The 10,977-nt window shown below is 33.7% G+C and overlaps 1 pseudogene; it reads left to right on the top strand.

The window, feature by feature from the left end:
- Nucleotides 1-4,289: 4,289 nt before the first annotated feature.
- On the top strand, nucleotides 4,290-5,543 carry LOC145582345 (polygalacturonase inhibitor pseudogene; annotated as a pseudogene).
- The last annotated feature ends 5,434 nt before the right edge of the window (nucleotides 5,544-10,977 follow it).

Below are 10,977 nucleotides of genomic sequence, written 5' to 3'. Positions count from 1 at the left end.
CTTAAGTTGATTACCAACAGGTAATTAAATGGATTTGTTAGTATACCAGCCAAAGTTATACCTGAAGCTGATTATGATATCAACATGTCAATTGCAGCCGGGGACTTTCCTACCATGCAAGAAACCCAAATCTTGAATAGCCACTCAAACGTCTCGGCATTCTCTTGGGAACCAAAGCACAGCCAAGTATGATTATCTGACCTTGGTGATTGACCCCAACAAAGTTCGAAAAGGGGAGCTTATACTGGTTTGTCAAGTATGTCGAATTGAAGCAGACAATATCTCCAAAATACTAAAACGCCTCCCTACTCCGGGCATCAACCCACATGATGTCTTTCAATCTCCCCTTTTCATCAAGACGATGCATGTGAAAAAAATTTGATTATCTGCAGTCATTCTATTAAAATACTCCACCATAGCCGCGACATCACCATTTTTTAACTTCAACCTCCTCTTTCTATTCACCAAATTACGAATATCTTTTTGGTGAATCCCACATTTTCAACTCCATGTCTTTGGCCCGCCAAGTTGTTGAATATATGCCCTACTGGGGGTCAAATTCATGTTTTTTCCATCCTATACATTACAATGTGTCTTGATAACTCGGGACTCACTATGTGATTGTGCTCATTAACTACTTTCTTGATCTACCACTTTCATTGTTGCCTTGCCCATACATCATAACTGACAGTTGCATTTTTTACTCTTTTTCTTCACAGATGGCTCATCATAAACCACAACCCTCTTCCCATTAACCCTCCTCCTGTATGCTGTCATATCGTAACACTCACACTTCCAAACATAAGTGCTATATGATCTTGTCTTTCCACCACCTGTACGCACAACAGCAAATCCCTCTTGCTTCCCATAACTACGATAATAATTATTCGTGTCATCCCAATTACTAAACTCCATTCTTACTTCTTGGGGTACTACAGCTGCCTCTACACATCTACCAGAACCTGAACTCTCTAAGTCTGCACTATGTAAATCCACACTACATTCGTCCCCGGTAATGGTACATTTAATAGGAGGGTCCTTATTCAAGTCAAAACCCTCCGATACATCATTATTCAAATCATCATTCAAATCAAAATGTTCACTTTCATCACTGTCTGAACAACTATCTGAGCTACAGTTTACGTATGTGCTCCCCTCCATATCCTAGTTCTGGTTCACAACATTACACTCCTAACCAAACTAAACAAAAAATTAATCAAAACGTAGTCTTCCTTAATCATAATAAAACACAAAGCAAGAACAAAACACCAACACAGGATCAACACAAGTCATGAAACAGCAGAGAGTAGATATTTCCTCCTATGTAAGTAGTTCATTTACCGTTTACCCATTTATAGTTCACATATACTAACTAGTATTTCATGTATGGTTGTTGGTATTACCAGTACGTACCATTAACCATGTAGATGGTATACAAACGTTAACATTGTTGACATATTTTATCTTCGGTATGATAATATGTACCAACAACACTTGTATTCATACATGATGGTATGTTCTGAATTGTGTATTGTTGCATAACTAGAAGATAAGTAACTACAAATCAAATACAAATTAATCAATTACTGAAAATTATACTCGGTGACGCATACTCAAGAAGAAACAAATGTCACCATATTGTTCAATTTCTCAAAATTCGACTCTCAAATTTCAATTCTCAACATTTGGAAACCCATTTCATAAATATGGAACTAAAATAAATTGTTCAATTTCTCACAAATTTCTCAAAATCCAATTCTCAACTTCAGGTTACCAATTTAATTTTTTGGGTACAAAATAAAACAAATCAAAATCATAACTTACCCCAATCTTCTCACTGTCTTTGTTCCCCGAATTACCATAATCCCTTCCGCCAACCGCACCTACCACCTACAAATTTGCACTTAAACTTCTTCTATTTTCATATCCAAAGCTACAGTTCACTCAATTTTCGGGAATTAATTACTCGTAAAATAAGAGTTTCTTTCAAATTTGGGACCTTTACAACACTTTGGAGCTTCAATTTAATATTTTGTAAATTTCTCTTGCTTTGAGGTGGGGGAATAGGGGATGGAACTCCATTAATTATTTCACCAAAATTTGATAGGGAAAAAATTGGGGAAAATTTTGGGGATTTTTTTCCCGCCATAATTTCATTGTTGTTGTTGGTGAAAATGAGAGTTAACACTTCTCTTGCCTATCTATGCTAAATACAGTAGTGTATAACCAAATATTTCACCCTTTTTAAAAAAATAAATAAATAAATAAATAAATAAAAATCAGGTTGGCAAGAGTTGTGCTAATGAAAAGCTCATTTTTATGTTTGTTTCTTACGTGTGACAGTTTGATGGACATAAGACTTAAAAAGTTAAACTAGATGAAGTTAAAAACTATGCAAGTGGATTAAGTTGGGGTCTTGGGGAATCTTTAATGATCATGAATATATACGAGAAATAAGTGGGGACAAATATAAGCAATCGATTCTGGGTAATTAGACAATTCAGTACCACATGAATAATTATTCGGTGTGGAACCAAAGAACCAAAGTCATGCTGACATAACAAGGCTACAATAGTACATAAAATTTGCATGCATGAAGAAAAAAGATTTGAAACAATAAGCTAAAAGCTGATAAATTATAAGGTGTTCACGGAATTCACATGTTGCTGGAATAATGTACGGTATTCGGTAAGAGGGATGGGATTAAGTGGGATAAGAAGGTAGATTAATAGATGGAATAAGGATAAAAATAGTGTATTCTATTGTTTGGTATAGATTGAGATTAAATTGGAATAACTAATAAAAATACAAAATTACCCTTACTATAATTTTTTTTTTTTTTGACACAAACTATCCTTTCTTCACTCTCTTCTTTTTTTTCTTTCATTAAAAATAGAAATGTCTTTTACCCATTAAATTTAATCCCCATCCCTTATACCACCCCCTTAGTTATTAATTTGAAGGGATAACTCCCTTTTTTATCCCCTTCCTAACCCTCCTCATAATCCCCATTCCTCTAAACAAACAAAGGACATGTTAAATCCCTCTTCTTTTATCCTATCCCCCTCACTTTATCCCTCTAAACAAACACCGTCTTACATTATAAATGTTCCACATAATCATGTTTATGAATTAATAAATTATAACATGGAGTAATACCGTGGCTAGTAACTTTGTAATCGTGTTTAGATTTTGGTTAAAGATTTTGCCAAAAATGAACTTATATATACGGATTACTAAAGAGGGATTAATGGTAGAATTACAAGTTTTTCTAATGATAATCCTACTTTGCAAGTTAGTATTTTTGTTGTTAAGTAATAATTAATTTTATAAGTAGCTAACCTCGAATTATCAATAGATGTGAACCATTACAATTAGAAGTTTGACCAAATAGGTATTTTAAAAGATTGGATTTCTAAATTTGGTAAAAAAATTATAATATACTCCTTTCGTCTTTTACTATTTGCATCATTTGATCCTAAAAAGCTTTCACAAGAAGGGACATATGATGCAAATAAAACAGGATTCAGGGAGTAGTAGTTTACTACTCTGCAATTCTTGGCTTTGCATGTCATAACAACAAATAATCAAAACAATGAGGCCAAAGTCCAAAGTTTTTCAAAAAGGAAATGAGAACACATGTGTGAAACACTAAAACTCTTCATGCAAGAATCAGAGTACAAATGGATTTCATAATAAACATGATACTCTTATCTTTTCTTAAGATAATAATTCATAATTTTCTCTATTTTAACCATTGGTCTTCAGGGCAATAGTCTTAAGTCAAGGCAAAATTGTACTTATGTATTATGTACTCCGTATTATATATTGCTGGTGCATGTTTGGATACTACTCATTACGATTTACGTACGTTGTTTACCCAATTTTGCATACTTTTTTATTTTTTATTTTATTGAAGGGATATATTAGAAATTGATATCATTATAGATTTGTAATCTTCTACTCAATTCATATCTTAGTTTTGTTATTTCTAATAATCATTTTCTTACCCAATCTAATTAGTTCTACGTGTATAGTGTAAACCAAACCTTGGTTCCATGTATTGAAAACGCAACAAGTAATAACATTGATAGAAATTGTGCATGTGAATTTCCAAAACTTTACCATTTTTGTAAAACCAAAGTTCAAATTTACATTACATTGATGGTAATTAGTGCATATGGTTTTCCTAGGGGGGAATTTGCATTTGCCCTTTGGTAATTGCTCATCCAATCCTCTATAAATAGCCATTTATTTTTATGTAGCAAACCCGCTCACTATACCAAGAAGCATTTCATACTGTACAAAAATTAAAAAAACATGAAGAATAATCCATGCATTACTTCCGTCTTTTTCTTCTATCTCCTCTTCCTCCTCCTACCTTCCCTCAACCTCGCTCACACCCATGCTCATCCTCATCATCGACCACACCGCTGCTACCCGGCCGACAAACAAGCCCTCCTTGAAATCAAGGCTGGTTTCAGTGGCGGAGCTAGCATTTTTTCAACATGGTCACCACACACAGACTGCTGCAAGTGGAGTGGTGTACTATGCAAGAAGATCCCCAATACAAATATCCGCCGTGTTAACTTTCTCGAAATAAGCGGCTCAGATGAGGTTGTAGGAACAATCCCCACCACCCTTGATAAATTCCCGTACCTCGAAACCCTCATCTTACGACTACTACCCAACCTCACAGGCCCAATCCCGCCCGTCATCGGAAAACTCACTAGACTAAAACTCCTCTTTCTTAACTGGGACAACCTTAGCGGTCCCATCTCAAATTTCTTAAGCCACCTAACTCACTTAGAATCCCTTAGCTTGAACAATAACAAATTTACCGGCTCGATTCCGGCTTTCCTAGGTCAACTCCCTAATCTCAAGGGACTCGACCTACAAATAAACCACCTAACCGGTAGAATTCCGGACACATTCGGTTCCTTCGCCAATGGTTCCGCCCTACAATTATCCCACAATAAGTTTTCCGGTATAATCCCAAGATCGACTTCGGAACTCTAGAACTATCACATAATCATCTCACAGGCGACGCGTCCTTCCTGTTTGGGGAGGACAAATCCGAGTTGAGTCACTTAGACTTGTCGAACAATCGCTTGTCGTTCGACTTGTCCAAGGTAGTGTTGCCTGTGGTGGACATCACTTCTAGCTTGTTTGAGCTTAAGTTGAGCCATAACCAAATATACGGGCGGGTGCCTGCTTGGTTGGGACGTGCAGGTTCATTGGCTATAATCGACGTAAGCTACAACCGACTTTGCGGGCCAATACCGAAAGGGAAGTTGCAAGGGTTTCCTGCGGAAGTATTTGAGCATAATTTGTGCTTGTGTGGTGCTCCCTTGCATCCTTGCAAGTCTTAAGCTAGCTGCGTGCATATGTTGTAACAATGTATGTACTTTGAAATTGTAACATAAAATTAATTGTATGCTTTAGTTAGTTTGCCAAGTGAGTTCTAGTTTTAGTTATGAGCCAATGAATGTGAAAGCTGAAGAAAAATAATTGGAATCCATTTTATTGCGGTTAACGTTTTCATACTCTTTACATATTCTGATATTCTTTCAAGTTTTACGAGTAGCATGCTAAATTGGACATTGTTAAAGCGAATACTTGTACCAAGGAATTTTGTGCCTCAAATAACTAGAGTCATGAATGGTTCTAATAACATATATCTAAATATTACGGTTTCATTAGTTTGTAAATATAAGGACATTTTGTGAAAAACTACCTTATAAAACACTTTTTTTTTACGAGAAACTACCTAATCAAAATAATGTTGTAGGAAACTATCTTATAAAAAGGTAAATGTTGTAAGAGAATATCATTGGTAGGAAAGTCACCGTTAACTTTAATTTTTTCGGCATTGACCACATCACATGTCAATCACGTGACTTTTAATTCACCTTTTCCCTCATTTTTTCTTAATTGGCACGTGACATGATCAACGCCGGAAAATAAAAATCAACGATGACTTTTCGATCAAGGGTAATCTCTTACAACATTTATCTTTTTATAAGTTAGTTTCTTACAACATTTTTTTTATTAGGTAGTTTCTCACAAAAAAAGTGTTTTATAAGGTAGTTTTTCACAAAATGTCATAAATATAACTAATGCAAAATCTAGTTATATTGGTCTTAATATAGAATTTTTTGTTGGTATTCAGATGATACTACATAAGCACAATTTAGTACTAATGTGTGTTTTAAGGGTCATTCATAACTCGATTTATTGGAGATAGAAATGTTTGTAACGAGCTTTAGCTACACAAAGATATTAACTTTTTTTATTGCGATTTTCTAGTGTTTGGCTCAATGAGAATTTATCATTTTAAATTAAAAATATTGACATGTAAATTTTTCGCAATACATAATAGGATACTGCAAGTCAAGACCAATCTTGGGGAAGCTTTGCTAACATAATATTTGAACTTAAGTAGCCTTGAGGTTTTTTAACCTAAATTCCTCAAATGTTTTGAATTTGTTAACGAGCTTTAACTTTGAGTCAAGATAATATTAGTTGTTCTTGATTATTAATTTGTTGGAGTATTACTTTTAAGTCAGTTTCGAATATTTTGTAACCTGACTTGACTCATTTGAAGATTTTAACGAGTAATGTTTTTATATTAACAATTTAACAGACATAAAAAGGCAAAGTAGTAATCATATTTCAAAAACACCGAGAATATATGCCAACATACATACACTTGTACATCAGTACTTCTTTTTTATTTTTTTTTTACGAATATAAAGTACATATACTCTATTCATCTCTATATATAGTTTTCATTTGACTTATTTAGGTTAAATTTTGAAAACTTTGACCTTATTATATTTATGTGGGATTAAATTTTTATAATTTTTACGCATATGAAAGCAGAGATATAAACGTTTTAAGACTAAGAGTCTGTTCTCATTTACTGAACTAAGCTGAACTAAACTAAATTGAACTGAGCTGAACTGAATTAAACTGAACTGAAAATAACTGAATTGAGTGAACTGACTTGTTTATGAGAAAAGAAAATTAAGAATTAAACTGAAATTAAGTTGAAGAACACATTTACTGAACTAAGCTGTTCTCATTTAAGACTCTGTTTTCATTTACTGAACTAAGACTAAGAGTTCACATTTAAGACTCTGTTCTCATTTAAAAGATTTTAGCTTATTTCAGTAAATGAGAACAGACTCTTAGTCTTAAAGTGTTGATTACTCAATTCAGTTAATTTCAGTTCAGTTTAATTCAGTTCAAAACTGAATTAAACTGAACTAAAATTAAATGAATTGAGTAATCAACACTTTAAGACTAAGAGTCTGTTCTCATTTACTGAACTAAGCTGAACTAAACTGAATTAAACTGAGCTGAACTGAATTAAACTGAACTGAAATTAACTGAATTGAGTGAACTGACTTATTTATGAGAAAAGAAAATTAAGAATTAAACTGAAATTAAATTGAAGAACACACGCCTAATCTCAAAGACTATGAAAAATCAAACGGGACTTTATGTAGGGACTGTGGGAATATATGCTCCGTACTTATTTTACTCCGTAGTTATGTTGTTGCGTTTGTGTGTGTCACGTGTGTTCACTGATGATGTATATTTGTACAGCTGACACAAATAGTTACGTATGATTACACAGACCTCTCTCCTCTGCGTAAACAATTGTAGCACCACATGTGAAGAATGCATTGAGTAAAAGAGCACACTATTCTTGACCAGACTGTAAGTATAGACCTGACATGCATTTGTTTGGCAAGAACATGCATAATTGAACCAAATCAAGTAATTCGGCTTAGAAATCCCTGGTCCATTAAAGAAGATTGAACCCCACACTGATTGAGACGTCTCTGCTTGCCAGCGGTACTTCCATTCAACACACGCTAAGTATTCCGTATCCTACTATCTCCATCCATAATACACAGAATTGAGAAATTGTATAGTTGTCTGGGCCTAAATTTGCCTGGGCTTTGAGCATATTTTTGGGCTTGGATTTCTAGCTCCGACTGATTTGGCCCATTTTAAAAGATAATTTTAATTTTTTTGGAGAACTTTAATTTATAATTTTAAATTTTTGCAAGACTAGTCGTTGGAGCGCGCGATGCGCGTGCTCCCCCAATGGTAAGATAAGTAGAACTCGTGGTTGTCTTCATTTTTGTGATATTCGTGGTTGTTGTTCGGGTTTTGTAATAGCAAAGATACATGAATTAAGTACTAACAAGGAGTAGTGATAAAGTTTTTATTGGGAAATATCTATGGGAAAACAACTGTTATAAGTGAAGTTATCTAGAATTTGTTATAATTTAATGATTTTTGTTTTAAAAAACTATACTATTATTGTAGATATTATTTTAAATGTAAAATATAGGATAGAATTGTATATTAGTTTATTAGACTTTTTGAAGTAGAAAATTTTCAAGTGGTTCGGAGAAATATGATTTGTGTACCGGTCATTTATTTATAAATTTTTATTTGTACAATTATATGTTGGGAGGGAATAGCTTTACACTTTTTATATTTAAGATTATAGTCGCTGGAGCACACACTACGCGAGTGCCTCCCCGATGGTATGATATATAATATTCGTGGTTGTGATCGCGTTTCATAACTTGGGGTGCTATTAACATGATAAATTGATGTTTACGAGATCTTATTTGTGTGATAGTCACTAACTTGATTTTAAGTTCTTCCTATCTTTTCTTCCTTCATATATACCGTCTCTTATATTTCTTCCTCGTCTTATCTTATTTCCCTTTTCTATTCATCCTTGCTTTCTTTCACCTTCTTGTTCTATCCACTCTCTTATATAGTTGGAATTGTTTAGTAAGTCTCTCTCTCTCTTATTCTCTCCCGACCCTTCTCACTTTCCCGACTCATCTCTCTCTTTATCACTCTATCTCATTTCTCTTTTCTATTCATCCTTGCTTTCTTTCACATTCTTGTTCTTTTTTACTCTAACCTATCCACTTTTCTAGTATAGCTCAAACGGTTTAGTAAGCCTCCCTCTCTTTCTTATTCTCTCCCGACCCTTCTCTTTTTCCTGACTCATCCCCCTCTTTATCACTCTATCTCTCTCTCCCTGCCCCTCATTCTCTTATTTGCTCTATTTCTTTCTCTTCTGACCCTTATCTCTCTCTTTTTCTCCAAGACTCTCTCTCTCCCTCCTCCTGGCTCATCTCTCTTTTTTTCACCTTCAATAGTTTAATGTACAACTATTGAAAAAAAAAAAACAGAGCACAATGTACAACCAATTAACAATTTAACATGCAACAACTTCCACTCCAAATTATCCAGATTAAAACAAATTGATTATATTCGTAGATTATACATGTATCCAAAAGAAGAATCAAACCAAGCTATATAGAGCACACGATCAGTAGATAATTTACAAAGAATATAGAATTTTGGGCCTAGAAAATTCTCGAACATAAAAAATGAATCTCAAAATGTGTAAAAGAACAAGCCAAAAAGCTATGAAGCTCAATATTACTACTCCGTACTACATATCAGTGAACTCTTTTGAAGCACACATTTTGTTTTGCCTGAACGACAAGATAAAGAAAAGCAACCTGTTGCATTTGAAGTCATAATTGTCATCGATATATGCTTGATGCAATGAGGTGCAGTTGCTACCTTAGAGTATTAACCTGAAAGACTCTAATTAACCAAAACCAAATATATTAGTTGAAAAGGAATTCTTGATATCACACTTGTAGTGTCATCATATAACTTCTACCACAAAGTTAATACGGAATAGTATGTTACAAGCTTAGATCAATACTGAGATAGTTTTCTTGTTTTTACAAGCATACCTCATTGTTTTGTCTGTTAACAGACATTTATTGATCCCTAATCAAAAGCATAAAGTGTAGTAATAGTATATACAGGATTTCAAGTTCACAATTACATAAACTACATATGAAATTATACAGATTGTTGAGCACTCTGCTTATAATTTATAATAAAGTAATACATGGTGTCCATTTTGGATCAAGAGTGTGTTATAAAGGTTTAACCATTGAAGATAATTCAAAACAATTAGTTCAATTTTGAAATCATACAATCTTTTAATAAAAAAATATTAGAGTCATCTTTTTTTTAAATGAAAATTTACCGAAGAGCAACGGCTCCAAGATGGTAACGCGAGGATTCTTGACTCCTTTGCTTGTCAGAGCAAATTGTCTAGCAACCTTCATTAAGATAATAATCACTTATACATTTAACGATCTTAATCAAAAAAAATAAATAAGGCCCTAGCTTTAGAATGCTGAGAAATCAAATCTTTATTTTTTACATATACATTAATCCTCATCACTTTGGCAAATTATCAATTAGTCATTATCCAAATAGTCATTAATCAAAATTGGCCACATTTTAACTTTATAACTAATGTGTAAATAAATGGAAGAAGGGAAGACAAAATAAATAAGAGTTAGCACCCCAACCAACTTAGCACAACAACACCACATAGACATCAAATGAGCAATAACAGCCCGCTGTAATAGAACCAGGGTAGCAGACCGCGGTAAATTCCAAAAGGCATAACTCCTAGCACACAACTCCAAATTGAGAAATTCTTGAGCCTAGATTGAATAACTTTTCAAGATCTAAAACATTGATGAAGGGACTATGAGCTAAAAACTACTTTAGGTCGATATTTTTGGACGAACAGAACAGCAGTAACAGGCAGCACCAGAATAACAGCAGCAACAATGTGAAACAACAGTTACCCTCTATAGTCACTCACAACAGCAATATCTAACTTGACAACATAAATTTTGGCAACAAACACGATATGCTTATAAGCAAATTAAAAACAGAAAATATTGGGAGAAAATGGAAAGATAGGGAAAAAATATCAAGTAAGCTATTCATATTAAAGGTTAGATGAAAATTGAACCAATTAGAACAAGAAAGAGAAAGGGAAGATAGAATTGCACTTGTAGATCAACAATTCTATTACAAATCAGACAA

Source organism: Chenopodium album, chromosome 15 (genome assembly GCF_948465745.1).
Source record: "Chenopodium album chromosome 15, dcCheAlbu1.1, whole genome shotgun sequence".
NCBI lineage: Eukaryota > Viridiplantae > Streptophyta > Magnoliopsida > Caryophyllales > Amaranthaceae > Chenopodium > Chenopodium album.
Note: the sequence above shows the minus strand (reverse complement) of the source record. Positions and strands in the feature narration are given on the sequence as shown.